The sequence below is a fragment of the Bos javanicus genome, chromosome 15 (assembly GCF_032452875.1).
Source record: "Bos javanicus breed banteng chromosome 15, ARS-OSU_banteng_1.0, whole genome shotgun sequence".
NCBI classification, from domain to species: domain Eukaryota; kingdom Metazoa; phylum Chordata; class Mammalia; order Artiodactyla; family Bovidae; genus Bos; species Bos javanicus.
Genome location: NC_083882.1, coordinates 1,664,853 through 1,687,007, shown reverse-complemented (window position 1 = coordinate 1,687,007; position 22,155 = coordinate 1,664,853). Strand labels below are relative to the sequence as shown.

At 37.8% G+C, this 22,155-nt stretch overlaps 1 pseudogene; it reads right to left on the bottom strand.

Moving 5' to 3' along the window:
• Positions 1–10,100: 10,100 nt before the first annotated feature.
• Positions 10,101–20,251, bottom strand: LOC133261619 (myb/SANT-like DNA-binding domain-containing protein 4; annotated as a pseudogene).
• Positions 20,252–22,155: the final 1,904 nt, after the last annotated feature.

Sequence of the window (22,155 nt, the reverse complement as noted above, 5' to 3'; positions counted from 1 at the left end):
TCCTTAACCTAGATGTTTTATCATCGGTGTTGTAAAGATGGAGAAGTCTTGAGGCTACTGTAAGAAGAAGACTGAACACCAGAGGCAGGAGGCTTAAGTCCAAATCCTGAGAACACCAGAGAACTCCTGAATCCAGGGAACATTAATCCGTAGGAGCTCATCAAACGCCTCCATACCTACACTGAAACCAAGCACCACCCAAGAGCCAACAAGCTCCAGAGCAAGGAATACCACGCAAATTCTCCAGCAACACAGGAACAAAACCTTCAGCTTCTATACATAGGCTGACCAAAGTCACACAAAACCAACTGACATCTCAAAACTTATTACTGGACACTTCATTGCACTCCAGAAAGAAGAAATCCAGCTACACCCACCAGAACACCAACACAAGCTTCCCTAACCAGAAAACCTTGACGAGCCATCCGTCCAACCCCTACCCACAGTGAGGAACTCCACAATAAAGAGGAACCACCAACTGCCACAATACAGAAAGGCCACACCAAACACAGCAATATAAACAAGATGAAAAGGCAGAGAAATATCCAGCAGGTAAAGGAATAGGATAAATGCCCACCAAACCAAACAAAAGGGGAAGAGATAGGGACTCTACTTGATAAAGAATTACAAATAATAATAGTGAAAATGATCCAAAATCTTGAAAACAAATTGGACTTACAGATAAATAGCCTGGAGACAAGGGTTAAGAAGATGCAAGAAAGGTGTAACAAGGACCCAGAAAAAATAAAAAAGAGTCAATATATAATGAATAATGCAATAAATGAGATCAAAAACACTGTGGAGGGAACCTACAGTAGAAAAACGGAGGCAGAAGATAGAATAAGGAAGGTAGATGATAGAATGGTAGAAATAAATGAAACAGAGAGGAAAAAAGAAAAAAGAATTAAAAGAAATGAGGACAACATCAGAGACCTCTGGAAAAATGTTAAACTCCCCTACATTCAAATCATAGGAGTCCCAGAAGAAGAAGACAAAAAGAAAGACCATGAGAAAATACTTGAGGAGATAATAGTTGAAAACTTCCCTAAAATGAGGAAGGAAATAACTACCCAAATCCAAGAAACCCAGAGAGTCCCAAACAGGATAAACCCAAGGCAAAACACCCCAAGACACATATTAATCAAATTAACAAAGATCAAACACAAAGAACAAATATTAAAAGCAGCAAGGGAAAAACAACAAATAACACACAAGGGGATTCCCATAAGGATAACAGCTGATCTTTCAACAGAAACTCGTCAGGCCAGAAGGGAATGGCATGACATAATTAAAGTGATGAAAGAAAATAACCTACAGCCCAGATTGCTGTACCCAGCAAGGATCTCATTCAAATATGAAGGCGAAATCAAAAGCTTTACAGACAAGCAAAAGCTGAGAGAATTCAGCACCACTAAACCAGCTCTCCAACAAATGCTAAAGCATCTTCTCTAGACAGGAAACACAGAAAGGGTGTATAAACTCGAACTCAAAACACTAAAGTAAATGGCAACAGCATCATGCTTATCAATAATTACCTTAAATGTAAATGGGTTGAATGCCCCAACAAAAAGACAAAGACTGGCTGAAAGAATACAAAAACAAGATCCCTATATATGTTGTCTACAAGAGACCCACCTCAAAACAAGAGACACATACAGACTGAAAGTAAAGAGCTGGAAAGAGATATTCCATGCAAATAAAGACCAAAAGAAGGCAGGAATACCAATACTCATATCAGATAAAATAGACTTTAAAACAAAGGCGATTAAAAGAGACAAAGATGGACACTACATAATGATCAAAGGATCAATCTAAGAAGAAGATATAACAATCATAAATATATATGCACCCAACATAGGAGCACCACAATATGTAAGACAAATGCTAACAAGTATGAAAGGGGAAACTAACAATAACACAATAATAGTGGGAGACTTTAATACCCCACTCACACCTATGGATAGATCAACTAAACAGAAAATTAACAAGGAAACACAAACTTTAAATGATACAATAGACCAGTTAGCCCTAATTGATACCTATAGGACACTTCACCCCAAAACAATGAATTTCACCTTTTTCTCAAGTGCACATGGAACCTTCTCCAAGATAGATCACATCCTGGGCCATAAATCTAGCCTTGGTAAATTAAAAAAAAAAAAAAAAAGAAATCATTCCAAGCATCTTTTATGACCACAATGCAGTAAGATTAGATGTCAATTACAAGAGAAAAACTACTAAAAATCCAAACATATGGAGGCTGAACAACAGGCGGCTAAAAACCCAACAAATCACAGAAGAAATCGAAAAAGAAATCAAACAATGCATAGAAATGAATGAAAATGAAAACACAACAACCCACAACCTATGGGACACTGTAAAAGCAGTACTGTATTGGTGTTTTTCCTTCTGACTTGCTTCACTCTGTATAATAGGCTCCAGTTTCATCCACCTCATTAGAACTGATTCAAATGTATTCTTTTTAATGGCTGAGTAATACTCCATTGTGTATATGTACCACTGCTTTCTTATCCATTCATCTGCTGATGGACATCTAGGTTGCTTCCATGTCCTGGCTATTATAAACAGTGCTGCGATGAACAGTGGGGTACACGTGTCTCTTTCCCTTCTGGTTTCCTCAGTGTGAATGCCCAGCAGTGGGATTGCTGGATCATAAGGCAGTTCTATTTCCAGTTTTTTAAGGAATCTCCACACTGTTCTCCATAGTGGCTGTACTAGTTTGCATGCCCACCAACAGTGTAAGAGGGTTCCCTTTTCTCCACACCCTCTCCAGCATTTATTATTTGTAGACTTTTGGATCGCAGCCATTCTGACTGGTGTGAAATGGTACCTCATAGTGGTTTTGATTTGCATTTCTCTGAAAACTAATACAATTATGTAAAGTTTAAAAATAAAAAAAAATTAAAAAAAAAAAAAAGCAGTACTAAGGGGAAGGTTCATAGTAATACAGGCTTACCTCAAGAAACAAGAAAAAAGTCAAATAAATAACCTAACTCTACACCTAAAGCAACTTGAAAATGAAGAAATTATGAACCCCAGTGTTAGTAGAAGGAAAGAAATCTTAAGAATTAAGGCAGAAATAAATGTAAAACAAACAAAAGAGACTATAGCAAAAATCAATGAAACCAAAAGCTGGTTCTTTGAGAAGACAAATAAAATTGACAAACCATTAGCCAGACTCATCAAGAAACAACGGAACAAAAATCAAATCAACAAAATTAGAAGTGAAAATGGAGAGATCACAACAGACAACACAGAAATACAAAGAATCATAAGAGACTATTATCAGCAACTATATGCAAATAAAATGAACAACTTGGAAGAAATGGACATATTCTTAGAAAAGTACAACTTTCCTAAATTGAACCAGGAAGAAATAGAAAACCTTAACAGACCCATCACAAGCATGGAAATTGAAACTGTAATCAGAAATCTTCCATCAAACAAAAGCCCAGGTCCAGATGGCTTCACAGCTGAATTCTACCAAAAATTTAGAAAAGAACTAACACCTATCCTACTCAAACGCTTCCAGAACATTGCAGAGGAAGGTAAACATCCAAACACATTGTATGAGGCCACCATCACCCTAATAGCAAAACCTGACAAAGATGCTACAAAAAAAGAAAACTACAGGCCAATATCACTGATGAACAAAGATGCAAAAATCCTTAACAAAATTCTAGCAAACAGAATGCAACAACGTATTAAAAAGATCATACATCATGACCAAGTGTGCTTTATCCCAGGGATGCAAGGATTCTTCAATATCTGCAAATCAACTAATGTAATACACCACATTAACAAATTGAAAAATAAAAACCATATGATTATCTTAATAGAGACAGATAAAACCTTTGACAAAAGTCAACATCCATTTATGATAAAAACCCTCCAGAAAGCAGGAATAGAAGGAACATACCTTAACAAAATAAAAGCTATATATGACAAACACTCAGCAAACATTATCTTCAATGGTGAAAAATTGAAAGCATTTCCCCTAAAGTCAGAAACAAGACAAGGGTGCCCACTCTCATCACTACTATTCAACATAGTTTTGGAAGTTTTGGCCACAGAAATCAGAGCAGAAAAATAAATAAAAGGAATCCAGATTGGAAAAGAAGAAGTAAAACTCTCACTGTTGGCAGATGACATGACCCTCTACATAGAAAACCCTAAAGACACAACCAGAAAATTATTAGAGCTAATCAATGAATATAGTAAAGTTGCAGGATATAAAATTAACACACAGAAATCCCTTGCATTCCTATACACTGAGAAAACAGAAAGAGAAATTAAGGAAACAATTCCATTCACCATTGCAATGAAAAGAATAAAATACTTACATCTACCTAAAGAAACAAAAGACGCATATATAGAAAACTATAAAACACTGGTGAAAGAAATCAAAGAGAACACAAATAGATAGAGAAATATACCGTGTTCATGGATCAGAAGAATCAATATAGTGAAAATGAATATACTACCAAAAGCAATGTATAGATTCACTGCAAACCATATCACACTACCAATGGTATTCTTCAGAGAACTAGAACAAATAATTTCACAATTTGTATGGAAATACAAAAAACCTCGAATAGCCAAAGCAATCTTGAGAAAGAAGAATGAAACTGGAGGAATCAACCTGCCTGACTTCAGGCTCTACTACAAAGCCACAGTCATCAAGACAGTATGGTACTGGCACAAAGACAGAAATATAGATCAATGGAACAAAATAGAAAGCCCAGAGATAAATTCACGCACATATGGACACCTTATCTTTGACAAGGGAAGCAAGAACATACAATGGAGACAAGACAATCTCTTTAACAAGTGGTGCTGGGAAAATTGGTCAACTGCTTGTAAAAGAATGAAACTAGAACACTTGCTAACACCATACACAAAAATAAACTCAAAATGGATTAAAGATCTAAACGTAAAACCAGAAACTATTAAACTCCTAGAGGGAAACATAGGCAAAACAGTCTCTGACATAAACCACAACAGGATCCTCTATGACCCACCTCCTAGAATATTAGAAATAAAAGCAAAAATAAACAAATGGGACCTAATTAAACTTAAAAGCTTCTGCACAACAAAGGAAACTATAAGAAAGGTGAAAAGACAGCCTTCAGAATGGGAGAAAATAATAGCAAACGAAGCAATGGACAAAGAATTAATCTCAAAAATATACAAGCAACTCCTGCAGCTCAATTCCAGAAAAATAAATGACCCAATCAAAAAATGGGCCAAAGAACTAAACAGACATTTCTCCATAGAAGACATACAGATGGCTAACAAACAACATGAAAAAATGCTCAACATCACTCATTATCAGAGAAATGCAAATAAAAACCACAATGAGGTACCATTTCACTCCAGTCAGAAAGGCTGCTATCAAAAAGTCTACAAGCAATAAATGTTGGAGAGGGTGTGGAGAAAAGGGAACCCTCTGACACTGTTGGTGGGAATGCAAACTAGTACAGCCACTATGGAGAACAGTGTGGAGTTTCCATAGAAAACTGGAAATAGAACTACCATATGACCCAGCAATCCCACTGCTGGGCATACACACTGAAGAAACCATAATTGAAAGAGACACATGTACCTCAATGTTCATTGCAGCACTGTTTATAATAGCCAGGACATGGAAGCAACCTAGATGTCCATCAGCACATGAATGGATAAGAAAGCTGTGGTAATATATACAATGGAATATTACTCAGCCATTAAAAATAATACATTTGAATCAGTTCTAATAAGGTGGATGCAACTGGAGTCTATTATACAGAGTGAAGTAAGCCAGAAAGAAAAACACCAATACAGTTTACTAACACATATATATGGAATTTAGAAAGAAGGTAATGATAACCCTGTATGCGAGACAGCATAAGAGATACAGTTGTATTGAACAGTCTTTTGGACTCTATGGGAGAGGGCGAGGGTGGGATAATATGGGAGAATGACATTGAAACATGTATATTATCATATGTGAAATGAATCGCCAGTCCAGGTTTGATGCATGATACAGGGTGCTCGGGGCTGGTGCACTGGGATGACCCAGCAAGATGGGGTGGGGTGGGAGGTGGGAGAGGGGTTCAGGATGGGGAACACATGTACACTCATGGTGGATTCATGTCAATGTATGGCAAAACCAATACAATATTGTAAAGTAAAATAAATAAATAATTTTTTAAAATAATAAATAAAATAAAATCACTCTGGAGGGAACCAACAATAGAATAACAGAGGCAGAAGAGTAGATAAGCGAGGTGCAAGATAGAATGGTGGAAATAAATGAAGCAAAGAGGAAAGAAGAGAAAAGGAATTAAAAGAAATGAGGACAACCTCAGAGACCTCTGGGTCAATGTTAATTGCCCCAACATTTGAATCTTAGATGTCCCAGAAGAAGACAAAAATAAAAGGCATGAGAAAATACTTGAGAAGATAACAGTCAAAATGTCCCTAAAATTGGGAAGGAAATAGACACCCAAGTCCAAAAGACCCAGAGACAGGATAACCCCAAGGCAAAACACTCCAAGACACATATTAGTCAAATTAACAAATATCAAACACAAAGAGAAAATATTAAAAGCAACAAGGGAAAAGCAGCAAATAATACACAAGGGGATCTCCATAAACATAACAGCTGATCTTTCAATAGAAACTTTTCAGGCCAACAGGGAATGGCAGGACACACTTAAAGTGATGAAAGAGAAGAACTGAAAACCAAGATTCCTCTACCCAGCAAGGATCTCATTCAGATTCAAAGGAGAAATCAAAAGCATTATAGACAAGCAAAACCTGAGAGAATTCAGCACCACCAAACCAGCTCCTCAACAAATGCTGAAGGATCTTCTCTAGACAGGAAACACAGAAAAGGTTTATAAAAACGAACCCAAAACAACCAAGTAAATGGTAATGGGATCATACTTACCAATAATTACCTACTTAGGGACACATACAGACTGAAAGTGAGGGGCTTGAAATATTTCATGCGAATGGAGACCAAAAAAAAGCAGGAGTAGCAATACTAATATCAGATAAAATAGATTTTGAAATAAAGGCCGTGATAAGAGACAAAGAAGCACACTACCTAATGATCAAAAGATCAATCCAAGAAGTAAATATAACAATTATAAATATATATGCACCCAACAAAGGAGCACCTCAATACATAAGGCAAATGCTAACAAGTATAAAAGGGGAAATTAACAGTAACACAATAATAGTGGGGGACTATTATATCCCACTATTATTGTGTCAAGATTGCCGGGAGAAATATCAATAACCTCAGATATGCAGATGACACCACCCTTATGGCAGAAAGTGAAGAGGAACTAAAGAGTCTCTTGATGAAAGTGAAAGTGGAGAGTGAAAAACTTGGCTTAAAGCTCAACATTCAGAAAACGAAGATCATGGCATCCGGTCCCACCACTTCATGGGAAATAGATGGGGAAACAGTGGAAACAGTGTCAGACTTTATTTTTCTGGGCTCCAAAATCACTGCAGATGGTGACTGCAGCCATGAAATTAAAAGATGCTTACTCCTTGGAAGGAAAGTTATGACCAACCTAGATAGCATATTCAAAAGCAGAGCCATTACCTTGCCAACAAAGGTTCGTCTAGTCAAGGCTGTGGTTTTTCCTGTGGTCAGGTATGGATGTGAGTTGGACTGTGAAGAAGGCTGAGCGCTGAAGAATTGATGCTTTTGAACTGTGGTGTTGGAGAAGACTCTTGAGAGTCCCTTGGACTGCAAGGAGATCCAACCAGTCCATTCTGAAGGAGATCAGCCCTGGGATTTCTTTGGAAGGAATGATGCTAAAGCTGAAACTCCAGTACTTTGGCCACCTCATGAGAAGAGTTGACTCATTGGAAAAGACTCTGATGCTGGGAGGGATTGGGGGCAGGAGAAGAAGGGGACGACACAGGATGAGATGGCTGGATGGCATCACTGATTCGATGGACGTGAGTCTGAGTGAACTCCGGGAGTTGGTGATGGACAGGGAGGCCTGGCGTGCTGCGATTCATGGGGTCGCAAAGAGTCGGACACAACTGAGCGACTGATCTGAATCTGATCTGAATTATACCCCATTCGCACCTATGGATAGATCAACCCAACAGAAATTTAGCAAGGAAACACAAGCTTTAAATGATACAGTGGACCAGTTAGACCTAATTGATATCTACATGGCATTTCACCAAAATCCAATGAATTTCACCTTTATCTTAAGAGCACATGGAACATTCTCCAGGAAAGATCACATCCTGGGCCATAAATCGAGCCTTGGTAAATTTTTAAAAATTAAAATAAATTCAACCATCTTTTAAGCATCTTTTCTGATCACAAAGCTTTAAGGTTAGATGTCAACTACAGGGAAAAAAAAACTATTAAAAATACAAACATACAGAGGCTAAACAACACACTTCCGAATAACCAAGAGATCATGGAACAAATCAAAAAGGAAACCAAAATATGCATCAGATCAGATCAGATCAGACCAGTTGCTCAGTCGTGTCTGACTTTTTGTGACCCCATGAATCGCAGCATGCCAAAGCCTCCCTGTCCATCACCAACTCCCGGAGTTCACTGAGACTCACGTCCATCAAAAATGAAAACATGACAACATAAAACCTATGTGATTCAGTAAAAGCAGGGCTAGGAGGGAGATTCATAGCAATACAAGCTTACTTCAAGAAACAAGAAAAATACCAAATAAACAACCTAACTTTACACCTAAAGCAGCTAGAAAAATAACAGAAAAACACCAAAGTTAGTAGAAGGAAACTCATCATAAAAATCAGAGCAGAAATAAATGAAGCAGACAATAGGAAAAATCAACAAAACTAAAAGATGGTTCTATAAGAAGATAAATAAAATAGACAAACCATTAGCCGACTCATGAAGAATAAAAGTGAGAAGAATCAAATCAATAAAATTAGAAAAGAAAATGGAGAAATCACAGCAGATAACAGAAATACAAAAAAAAAAAATCATAAGAGACTACTATGAGCAACTATATGCCAATAAACTAGACAACTTGGAGAAATGGACAAATTCTTAGAAAAGTATAACCTTCCAAAACTGAACCAGGAAGAAATAGAGAATCTTAACAGACCCATCATAAGAATGGATATCGAAACTGTAATCAAAAATCTTCCAACGAACAAAAGTCCAGGACCAGATGGCTTCACAGGTGAATTCTACCAAAAATTTAGAGAAGAGCTAACACCTATCCTACTCAACACAACAAATGAAACCCAGGGGCAGTGTAGCTAAGAAAGAAAACCCAAAACCTTCCCACCAGCTGTACAAGCTGCAGATTAAACCCACACAATCAACTAGGCAGATTCTGTGTCTATGGAATATATAAAAGGTCATTGAGAGCTTACACAAAAGAAAATGCACTAGTACTGATATATGTAGACATTGGAGGCAAGAACACATAGGAGAACCAGATTAGAATTTGCGGTGCCCCCACAGCAGGCCCAGAGATCAGCACAGTGTTGGGGGCATCCTCGGGAGGTGAGATGGACTGTGACTCCCAGCGTGGGAAAGGACTCTGACAGCAGTGACTCAAGAAAAACATTTATTATTCTTATGTTTTGACTTGCTCTGTAGATTATTTGTAGACCAGAGATAAAATTGCCAATACCCAATGGATCATCAAAAAAGCAATCAGTTCAGTTCAGTTGCTCAGTCGTGTCCAACTCTTTGTGACCCCATGAATAACAGCACACCAGGCCTCCCTGTCCATCATCAACTACCAGAGTTCACTCAAACTCATGTCCATCGAGTCAGTGATGCCATCCAGCCATCTCATCCTCTGTCGTACCCTTCTCCTCCTGCCCCCAATCCCTCCCACCTCAGAGTCTTTTCCAATGAGTCAACTCTTCGCATGAGGTGGCCAAAGTATTGGAGTTTCAGCTTCAACATGAACACACAGGCCTGATCTCCTTTAGGATGGACTGGTTGGATCTCCTTGCAGTCCAAGGGACTCTCAAGAGTCTTCTCCAACACCACAGTTCAAAAGTATCAATTCTTTGGCACTCAGCTTTCTTCACAGTCCAACTCTTACATCCATACATGATTACTGGAAAAACCATAGCCTTGACTAGACGGACCTTTGTTGGCAAAGTAATATCTCTTTTTATAAATATGCTATCTAGGTTGGTCATAACTTTCCTTCCAAGGCATAAGTGTCTTTTAATTTCATGGCTGCTATCACCATCTGCAGCGATTTTGGAGCCCCCCAAAGTAAAGTCTGACACTGTTTCCACTGTTTCCCCATCTATTTCCCATGAAGTGATGGGACCAGATGCCATGGTCTTCGTTTTCTGAATGTTGAGTGTTAAGCCAACTTTTTCACTCTCCTCTTTCACTTTCAAGAGGCTTTTTAGTTCCTCTTCACTTTCTGCCATAAGGGTGGTGTCATCTGCATATCTGAGGTTATTGATATTTCTCCCAGCAATCTTGATTCCAGCTTGTGCTTCTTCCAGCCCAGCGTTTCTCATGATATACCCTACATATAAGTTAAATAAGCAGGGTGACAATATACAGCTTTGAAGTACTCCTTTTCCTATTTGGAACCAGTCTGTTGTTCTGCCGGGGTCCAGCCCCAGCAGGATGCAGGGGTACCCTCAAGATGACGGCCTAGACAATAAGGATAGCAAAGCGGAGAGATCAGAGGCTTGATCTTCCTTGATTAACACAGAAAGCCAATAAAGCTCCTGTGTTCCAAGGAGTCATCCTGAAAGAAGAACAGAGAGAGAAAAGGAGGAAAAGGAAAAAAAGAATGACACGGGCAGACCAAGCTTTGGTGAGCGAGGCCCAAAACTTTACTTTCAAAAGGAACTTTTATACCTTGAGTTGTACATAGAGGGAAATGAAAGATGCAAAGTCATACAGAGTCAGCCCAAACATTACATCTGTTTTGTCTTTATTGAAACCAGGATTTTTTCTGCATACCTTTCCCATAAACAATGCTGTGCACAATATCTTCTGGCCTTGGAGGCCTGTGGACATTTTATGACCCTTTTTTGATAAAGGCTGCTCAACCAGAAAACTTAGTTCCCTTGAAGTGTTTTTTCTTTATTTTTCCCAGCCTCAGAAAGTACTAAACAGAGTTACATTCTCACAGAGCAAAGGTACAGTGGGTCACAACAAAGAAAGAACCAATTAGCTCAAAGGTCTGATGTGGTTAATTCCAAGGCTGCTACTTGTTTTTCTTACATTCCAACTATGTTAACTAATGCACTCCCAGGTGTACAATGGATAAGGGATATGGGAACTTGGCAGCAAGCATTGGCCCAATAATGAAGCCCTTCACCAGTACTATGTATTCTAATAATTTTTCATCCCTTAAAGGACTCTATGCTCGTTAGGACTTTTAGAATGTTTTGGCTTCCCGTGCCTTTCAAGGTTGGGGAATTTTGAACAATCATGTATGTTAATTGCAAGAATATGGATAAACCTGTCAGGCAAGCTAGAAAGCCATCAGAGGGGTTTGAATTGAAACACTCCTATCATGCCCATTAACTAAAGCCCTAAGTTGACTTTTTCCAGAGAAAGATGGTCGGGGATAGCCCCCTGTTAATGTCAGAAAAGTTGGTGAAAGGCACAAAATAGCAAGACAGACAGATTCTGGTTTGGGGGTAGATGCTCGAGCAGATTCAGGGGGGTCCCTTGAAGCCTGATCCGCCTTTGCCTGTCAGGTCTCTTCCGCATGACCTTTGTCATGGGTTGGATCTCCCGTGGTGGCTCCTGGCAATGTTCCATGTCCAGTTCTAACTGTTGCTTCCTGACCTGCATATAGGTTTCTCAAGAAGGAGGTCAGGTGGTCTGGTATTCCCATGTCTTGAAGAATTTTCCAGTTTATTGTGATCCACACAGTCAAAGGCTTTGTCATAGTCAATAAAGCAGAAATAGATGTTTTTCTGGAACTCTCTTGCTTTTTTGATGATCCAGCAGATGTTGGCAATCTGATCTCTAGTTCCTCTGCCTTTTCTAAAACCAGCTTGAACATCTGGAAGCAATAGAGTTCCAGAAAAATATCTATTTCTGCTTTATTGACTATGCCAGAGCCTTTGACTCTGTGGAACACAACAAATTGGAAAATTCTGAAAGAGATGGGAATACCAGACCACCTGACCTGCCTCTTGAGAAATCTGTATGCAGATCAGGAAGCAACAGTTAGACCTGGACATGGAACAACAGACTGGTTTCACATCAGGTAAGGATTACATCAAGGTTGTTATTGTCACCCTGCTTATTTAACTTATATGCAGAGTACATAATGAGAAATGCTGGATTGGATGAAGCACAAGCTGGAATCAAGATTGCTGGGAGAAATATCTATAACCTCAGATATGCAAATGACACCACCCTTATGGCAGAAAGTGAAGAGGAACTAAAAAGCTTGATGAAAGTGAAAGAGGAGAGTGAAAAAGTTGGCTTAACACTCAATATTAAGAAAACGAAGATCATGGCATCTGGTCCCATCACTTCATGGCAGACAGATGGGAAACAGCGGAAACAGTGGCAGATTTTATTTTGGGGGGCTCCAAAATCACTGTAGATGGTGACTGCAGCCATGAAATTAAAAGATGCTTGTTCTTTGGAAGAAAAGCTGTGACAAACCTACACAGCTTATGAGAGGGTTATCCTACTCCTTCACGACTCCCTCCCCAGAGCAAGTCTCCATCTCTAAATCTTTTGTCTCTGTTTTCATCTTTTATATTTTGTCCTACCTCCTTTAGAAGAGATTGGGCTGCCTTTCTCAGTGCCTGGTGTCCTCTGCCAGCGTTCTAAAGTTGTTTTGTGGGAGTTGCTCAACATTCAACTGATCTTTAGATGAATTTGTAGGGGAGAAAGTGATCTCCCCATCCTATTCTTAAGTCATCTCAGGACCACCCCCTCAACATGACATATTATATAGGGTTGAATACAGATAGCAGGATGGGAAATTAATGAGAAAAAAGTTTTTTAATTGTGTTCAAAATTTTGAATCGTGTAAACATTCTACATTGCAGTTTGTGAAAATAAAACATGCAATAGATTTTAAATTTCTTGTAGACTTCTAAGAGCTCTTACCCATTTTAGGGTTCTGTAACCTGGTTGTCTGACCCTCTGCTCAGGTATATACAGGAGATTTGAACTTAATTCTCTATCTGGCATCAGCCAAAGTTAAACTTGAGAAAAAGGTGAGAGATGTGGGTCAAAGAGAAAAAGGGAATTCTCATCTGGACAGAGCAGATGCGGAAGCCAAAGAACTTTCTAAGGTTCAAAGCTCTGAAAGAGGGATTGGAAAACAAAAATGGGGCCAAATCGAAAGTGTTTGTTATCAATAGAGACTAGGCAAAAATCAAGCCTGGAGAGACTTGAAGAAGTGACAGAACACTAAGTGAGTTCAAGGAAAATAGGGAACACATCTGACTTTCTTGCTATTGTACCTTCAAGCCTACTACACTGATAACACACATTAGGAACTCAGTTAAATTAATAAATGAGATACTCATGGTTGAGCCTAAGAAGGAATGTTTAGGGCCAAGTCAAAGCTAAACTGTATATTAGGCAAAGTTTTACTTTGTCCCATCAATTCCCTCTGTCAAGGAAGATTTGTATACTTTTCAGATTTAAAATTTTAGCTGTAGTTGTAGAATGTAAGGCTGTAGTAGCATGTCAGAGAATTAGGAAAAGATGGTTTCTGCTGAAAGCAAACAAGACAAAAGAGAGGAGACAAAGGACATTTACTGAACATTTCCCACTGTCAAGTATGTCACGTGTGTTATTTAATTCTTACAACAACATGTTGTAGGAGGTATAACTATTAACTGTTTTGTCAATAAAATACCTGGGGCACAGAATGTTTAAGTAATTTACTCAAGCTTATACAGCTTTTAAACCACTCTATGGTGGAACAAAGATACAAACCCAAACCTGCTTGACTTAGAGTTGGGTTCTCAGTCTCTACCTTAGTATATTTCCAGGCCTGCTTACTGATAAGAATTATTTGCAGTGCTTGTAAAAGCTATGAGTTCCTATGATCCAAATCTAGAACTTACTAAATGAAAATCTCTAAGAATAAGGTCCTGGATTGGGTATTTTCCCCCCTATGGAAGCATTTATTTCAATTATAGAAAAATAACACTATTTCAAATGCAAGATAACGAAGATGTATATTTTTGCCTTATATACACATACTCAAATGTCACATGTGGTTTTTAAGATATTCTTTTTTTTTATTTTTATATTTTTATTTATTTTACTTGGAGGCTAATTACAATATTGTGGTGGTTTTTGCCATACATTGACATGAATCAGCCACAGGTGTACATGTGTCCCCTATCCTGAACCCCCCCTCCCACCTCCCTCCCCATCCCATCTCTTTAGGTTGTCCCAGTGCACCAGCTTTGAGTGCCCTTTTCATGTGTCGAACTTGGACTGTTCATCTATTTCAAATATCGTAATATACATGTTTCAATGCTATTCTCTCAAATCATCCCACCCTCCCCTTTTCCCACAGAGTTCAAAAGTCGTTTCTTTATATCTGTGTCTATTTTGCTGTCTCGTGTATAGGGTTGTCGTTACCATCTTTCTAAATTCCATGTATATGTGTCGATATACTATATTGGTGTTTTTCTTTCTGACTTACTTCACTCTGTATAATGGGCTCCAGTTTTCATCCACCTCATTAGAACTGATTCAAATGTATTCTTCTTAACGGCGAAGTAATATTCCATTGGGTATAAGTACCACAGTTTTCTTATCCATTCGTCTACCAATAGACATCTAAGTTGCTTTTCTGTCCAAGCTATTGTAAACAGTGCTGCAATGAACATTGGTGTACAAGAGTCTCTTTCGATTCTGGTTTCCTCGGTGTGGATGCCCAGCAGTGGGATTGCTGGGTCATATGGCAGTTCTATTTCCAGATTTTTATGGAATCTCCACACTGTTCTCCATAGTGGCTGTACTAGTTTGCATTCCCACCAACAGAGTTAGAGGGTTCCCTTTTCTCCACACCCTCTCCAGTATCTATTGTCTGTAGACTTTTTGATAGCAGCCATTCTGACTGGCGTGAGATGATACCTTATTGTGGCTTTGATTTGCATTTCTCTAATAATAAGTGATATTGAGCATCTTTTCGTGTGTTTGTTAGCCATCTGTATGTCTTCTTTGGAGAAATGTCTGTTTAGTTCTTTGGCCCACTTTTTGATTGGGTTATTTATTTTTCTAGTACTGAGCAACTTGAGCTGCTTGCATATTTTAGGGATTAATTCTCTGTCAGTTGTTTCATTTGCTATTATTTTCTCCCATTCTGAAGACTGCCTTTTTACCTTGCTTATAGTTTCTTCGTTGTCCAAAAGCTTTTAAGTTTAATTAGGTCCCATTTGTTTATTTTTGCTTTTATTTCCATTACTCTGGGAGATGGGTCATAGAGGATCTTGCTGTGATTTATGTTAGAGAGTGTTTTGCCTGTGTCTTCTTCTAGGAGTTTTATAGTTCTGATCCTACATTTAGATTTTTAATCCACTTTGAGTTTACTTCTGTGTATGGTGTTCGGAGAAGGCAATGGCACCCCACTCCAGTACTTTTGCCTGGAAAATCCCATGGACGGAGGAGCCTGGTAGGCTGCAGTCCATGGGGTCGCTGAGTCGGACATGACTGAGCAACTTCACTTTCACTTTTCACTTTCATGCATTGGAGAAGGAAATGGCAACCCACTCCAGTGTTCTTGCCTGGAGAATCCCAGGGATGGGGTCGCACAGAGTCGGACACGACTGAAGCGACTTAGCAGCAGCAGCATGGTGTTAGAAAGTGTTCTAGTTTCATTCTTTTACAGATGACTGACCAGTTTTCCCAGCACCTCTTATTAAAAACATTGTCTTTTCTCCATTGTGTATTTTTGCCTCCTTTGTCAAAGATAAGGTGTTCATAGGTGCGTGGATTTATCTCTGTGCTTTCTATTTTGATCCGTTGCTCTATATTTCTATCTTTGTGCCAGCACCATACTGTATTGATGACTGTAACTTTGTGGTATAGTCTGAAGTCAGGAAGGTTGATTCCTCCAGTTCCATTCTTCTTTCTCAAGATTGCTTTGGCCATTCGAGGTTTTTTTGTATTTCCATACAATTTGTGAAATTATTTGTTCTAGTTTTTTGAAAAATACCATTGGTAGCTTGATGAGGATTGAGTTGAATCTATAGATTTCTTTGGGTAGTATACTCATTTTCACTATATTGATTCTTCTGATCCATGAACATGGTATATTTTTCCATCCATTTGTGTCATTTTTGATTTCGTTCATCAGTGTTTTATAGCTTCCTATACATAGATTTTTGTTTCTTTAGGTAGATTTATTCCTAAGTATTTTATTCTTTTTGTTACAATGGTGAATGGAATTGTTTCCTTAATTTCTCTTTCTGTTTTCTCACTGTTAGTGTATAGGAATGCAAAGGATTTCTGTGTATTAATTTAATATCCTGCAACTTTGCTATATTCGTTTATTAGCTCTAGTAATTTTCAAGTGGTGTCTTTAGTGTTTTCTATGTAGAGGATCATGTCATCTGCACAGTTTTACTTCTTCTTTTTCAATCTGGAGTCCTTTTATTTCTTTTTCTTCTCTGATTGCTGTGGCTAAAGCATTCAAAGCTGTGTTGAATAGTAGTGGTGAGAGTGGGCACCTTTGTCTTGTTCCTGACTTTAGGGGAAATGCTTTCCATGTTTCACCATTGAGGATAATATTGGCTATGTGTTTATCACATATGGCTCTTATTATGTTGAGGTATGTTCCTTCTATGTCTGTTTTCTGGAGAGTTTTTAATCATAAATGGTGTTGAATTTTGTCAAAGTCTTTCTCTGCATCTATTGAGATAATCATATGGTTTTCATATTTCAATTTATTAATGTGCTGTATAACATTGATTGATTTGCTAATATTGAAGAATCCTTGCATCCCTGGGATAAAGCCCACTTGGTCATGATATATGATCTTTTTAATATGTTGTTGGATTCTGTTTGCTAGAATTTTGTTGAGGATTTTTGCATCTATATTCATCAGTGATACTGGCTTGTAGTTTTCTTTTTTTGTGGCATCTTTGTCTGCTCTTGGTATTAGGGTGATGGTGGCTTCATAAAATGAGTTTGGGAGTTTACCTTCCACTACAATTTTCTGGGAGAGTTTGAGTAGGATAGGTGTTAGCTCTTCTCTAAATTTGGTTTCAAGATATTCTCAAATTAACAATAATCAATTTAGAATCAAGGTAGTATCTGTGAATAGAAGAGATGTATTAAGGCTATATATAGGGAAATGGGAAAATACAAGGTGATCTCATGCAGTGATTCTCAAATTTAGTGTGCATTACAATCATCTGGACAGTGGAAAAAGTACCTTTAGGGGACTGAAGGCAAATCACCAGATTAAGTAAACCCTTGGTCTCAGAATAAATATCTGACTGACTAAAGATACAAACTTTGTTTCACAGGGAAGAACAAAGACAAGATACATCATGATATATGAAATCAGTCATTTAAGAGAAGTGTGCCTTCTCTAAGTCTCAGATTCAGGAATAATGATACTACTCTCAAGACTTTTTCTACAGATTAGGTCAGATAGTGTGCAGTAAGTACTTCCCTAATTCATAATACACCACTACTATCATTATTTCATCACCATCATCATTACTATTGGATACAGAGGACATTCTCCCCTACCCCCACTCCCAGTTCCAAATAGCTATTATCTATTTTAAAAATCAAATGACCACTTGCTGAGTTCCAGTTCATTGACTACTGGCACCATTTTTAAACTGGTAGCATTCTTACTAGCTTCAACCAAGTATATTAAGATTTCAGTACATGGTTGAAATGATAGTTTTTGTCTAAACTACTGGCTTAGTCAATGGAGTCACAGAACAAAGCATAAAGCTTACAAAAATGTGTGCCGTTTCTAAAGCACCGATAGCTAGATGAGTGAACTGCTTTGGAAAGTAACTCACTTTAGACAACCTCTGATGTTGCTTACATTGTTTTCTGACTCTCATATTATCTATAGATGGAAACAAAGGAATAAAACATCTATAATCTTCATCACTTCCTATAGTCAATATACTATACAGTACTGTTTCATAGTTAAAGTTTTGGGCCATTTAAGTAATTCCCACATAAATATCTGTGGTTTTAACATTCTGAAACTGAAACAAAGCTAAAGAGGTGCTCAGCCAGGCTAAGACAGGGTTCCTCAACTTCAGCAACATTGCTATTTAGGGTTTGATCATTCTTTTTGGGGGGGGGGAGAGTGGGAACTGTCCTGTGCATTGCAGGATGTAGGGCATCCCTAGCTACTACATGCCACGAGGAATATGGCCAACTTTCCAATTCTGACAACCAAAAAATGTTGCCAGACATTGCCAAATGTCTTTTGGGGGCCAAAGTCACCCCCAGTTGACAACTACTGAGCTAGAATTTTACACAGACATAATTGTAAACTCTGAGTGCATAGATTATACAAGATTGTGTGTAATTTTACTAAATTAAAGTGTATAGTACAACAATTTCTGCTATATTGTTTATGCTAGGGCACATAGTTTTCATAGAAGACTTAAGCATATATTACCCACAAAGAATTATCTTTTTCGTATTGAAAACACTAACAGGGACAAAACAATACAGTTAATCCCACAACCATTTTTAAACCTAAACTTATGCTTTACAACCATTTGATAAATGGAGACCTAGATAAATCACTGCAAGTGTCTTTCCTTCTGAATTTGTAGTCTCTTGCTATTTGAAAGTGTTTCTTTTCAATCTGCAGCTTCTTCGATTCAGATTCCAAAAAATGCAGCCTTTTTCCAGTTGTAAGCACTCTCTCAGGTTTTAACTTCTCGGTTTCTATATCCTGTGGCTGATGTAGTTCACTTTCCAAAGATGGCTTCTCTGAGTTTACTGTCTGTAACCTCAGCTTCTCTCTTTCAATCTGCAACCGCTCCTTCTCCAGCTGAAGTTGCTCATGCTCCATGTCTAAATGTCACAGTCTCTCTTTCTCAATCTGTAGGCGTTCCTTTTCTACCTGCAGTCTTTCAGCCTCAATATCAAGACTTCGTTTTTCCAATTCTAGTTTCTGGAATGTTTACAAGCAAATGGGGCTCATCATATGCAGACCTAGATGGTGTTGAGTTCAGAGTAAAAAATTCATCAATGTGGGGGAAATCAGGAAGTTCATTTTCCCTCCTGGAATCTGGTATGACTGATGACATTTCTTCTTCCTTCAATCTCAAATTCAGGACTCTGGGGATCTCTTTCTTCTTCTTCTTCTTCTTCCTTGACCTCAGGATCCACCTGCATCCCTGAAATCTGCCACATTTTGCCAATCAAAATTTGTATCACTTCAGAATCCAATCTTTTCATCTATCTCTTCAGTGAGTCATCTAAATCAGATGTGGGAAGGGGAAACCCTGAACCAACTTGCTTAATGTTCGCCTTCATCTTCTTTCTCTTCAAAGGGCTCGCCAGTCAAGGTAACTTCTTTTCACTTCTGTCCCTGTTCTCTGTTCTCCTTCTCCTACAGCATTCACACACTGTGCAATCTCCTCCCAAGCCATTTGCTTCATCACATTAATTGTTGTATTAAGCTGCTTAGAAAAAATTACTTCCTTCCTTTCTGTAATTTCTTTCAAAAGGGTCTGAGTTTCTTGTACACTGAAATTGCTTTTCCTTTTCAATTGTTTCATTTTCTAACTTAAATGCAGTTTTTACAGTAAGGGAAGATGTGAAAATAATTTGAGGAATGCTACAAAGTACAAAAATCAAGGACAATTCCTTGTTAGTACCTTGTTTAAATCCGTTTTCTATTCATCTAGTAGCTCAGGGGGTTGGAGGTTTCCTGCTAGCCTGGCGGCACCTCCCCCTGGATTCAGTATTTTTAATGGAATTACCAGATGACCTTTTTCTTTTTGGAGGAAACTTTAAGGAACACTGCCTGACACATATACTCCTGGGTAGACATCCCATAACAAAAATTATTGGTTAGAGCTTAATATTTCATTTATCAAGGAAAGAAACTTAGATGCTTTAAACTACTAGAATAATTCTCTTTGTGAAAATTCCTAGAAACAAGTGTTCATTAATTTGTGCTTATAAATGAAATGTGAATTGTATTTAAATGGAAGAATATTGTGGTATATTTCACTCCTTCAGGAATTATCACAAGGTGAACACTATTTGTAAAGGAAACAAACAAACAAAAAAATTACTCATTTGTTGAAAGTTGTTTTTAAAAGTTGTTAAAAACATTCGAAAAGTTTTTTTTTTGAATTTCAATTAATGTTTCATAACATAAAAGGTGGTTAATCTCTAAAAGGAAAAAATTAGGCTAGTTGAATTTTTAAATGAAAAGGCTAGACAAAGGCTTGATTGAAAATGTTAAACTAACTTTGCACCATGTATTTTACTCAAAGTTAGGTAAGGGTAATTAATTTCCAATGGAAAGACTAATTACTACCAGAACAGAATCAGGTTAAACAAGCCCTGAATTTGGAAGAAATGCAAAAATATTTATCCAGTGCAGTGAAATCTAACTCTATAAATACTATGATGATATGTTAAATATTTTAAGAGGTTCCCACATATTTCTTAAGTTTTTCATGAATATTAAGTTTGCTATTTCAGGTTTAGTTTCATTAGGCTTCATAGAAGTCTTCAAAATCACAAAATATTAGTAAGTCCAAGGAAACTTAACCTTGGAAACGGGTTTTATAAAAGTAATTAAAATAAATTGCAGTTTTAATTAATGTTTACTAGATAGATTGGTTTAGTGCCACAGTGTCTAAAAATTCAATATTTTCGTTTCAAAAACTTCAAACCACTTTATAAATATTACTTTGAAACTCCATATTCATAGTGAAGAGTAATTACATTTTAGGATTATTTTTTTTCTCTGAAAAATGTACATATACATATTGGCCGAATAGCTAGTTTTTGACAAAACATATTTGCAACTTACACTGTAACTGAATAAAAGCCTGTAAAACAATATTAAGTAATCCTTAATTACTTAAGTTTAAATGTGTTTTGCAATTTATTTTCTGAGTACAGAGATTAAATTTTGTCTTTGAGGGGGTTTTGTTTTGCAGTGAGGAGTAGGATAAATTCAGGCAGTTCAGAATTTAGGGAAAGAACTTCAAATGCCAATGCATCAGTCTGAGATTATGAACCATTCTATTTAATGACTTAAGAGGAAAACTTGCAAGTACTAAAGTGCTGACTAAGAGAGACCTCTAGTTTCAGGGTAGCATCCCCAATAACCTGGTAACAGGCAAATTCCCACCAACATCCTTACATTTTAAATTAACTACGGTGATTAAAGAGAAGGAGGTGAGTCATCATTTGCTGGCAAAGTAAACTACAGATGATGGAAGCACATGGAGAATTGGAGGTAATAAGGGAAGAAATCTGGAGCAGTAAGGTTGGACCAAGGATTTGATAAGAGAGCCTAAGAAATGAAGAGAAATCAACTAGCATTATGCAAGCATGTGGGATACAACAGTTGATTTTTGAAGGGTTAGGTTTCCATAGATCAACTGTTTCAACCTGAGCAGTATTCTAGAAGAGGGTTTGGAAGTCAAAGTTGTTTAGTAAATCACAACTGATCACATAGGAAAACCAGAAATGAGACAGCAAATGAGCCTGACCAGAAAGAGGAAAAATTGAACTGGAATTAAGACAGCATCTGTCCAATGTAAACATCTTAAAATAATGTTATGGTATGATTTAGTCTCTCAGACTCTGGACCTCTTCACTAGTTCACCTGTACATATTAGGTAGGAAGGAGGCTTATACCCTGGCATCTAGCTGATTCTTGTGTTGCTGATGTCCGTTGAAGTAGGGTTGGACAGTGCCTGACCTTGGACATTCAGCTAGCGTCTACTGATTTCATTTGTGGCTCATGGACATTTGGTCTGTTCTTTCTTAGCTCATGCACAGCCTCAAGGTCTCTCCTCATCTATGATTCATTTCAAATCTAGCTGCATTTTATTCACTCAGCCCAATATGTCCACCTTGAAGTCCATGCTGCTCTGTCCACAGTTACAGAGCCAGTTCTAACAGTAACCCCATCTCCACCACCACTCTCTCAGGAATTC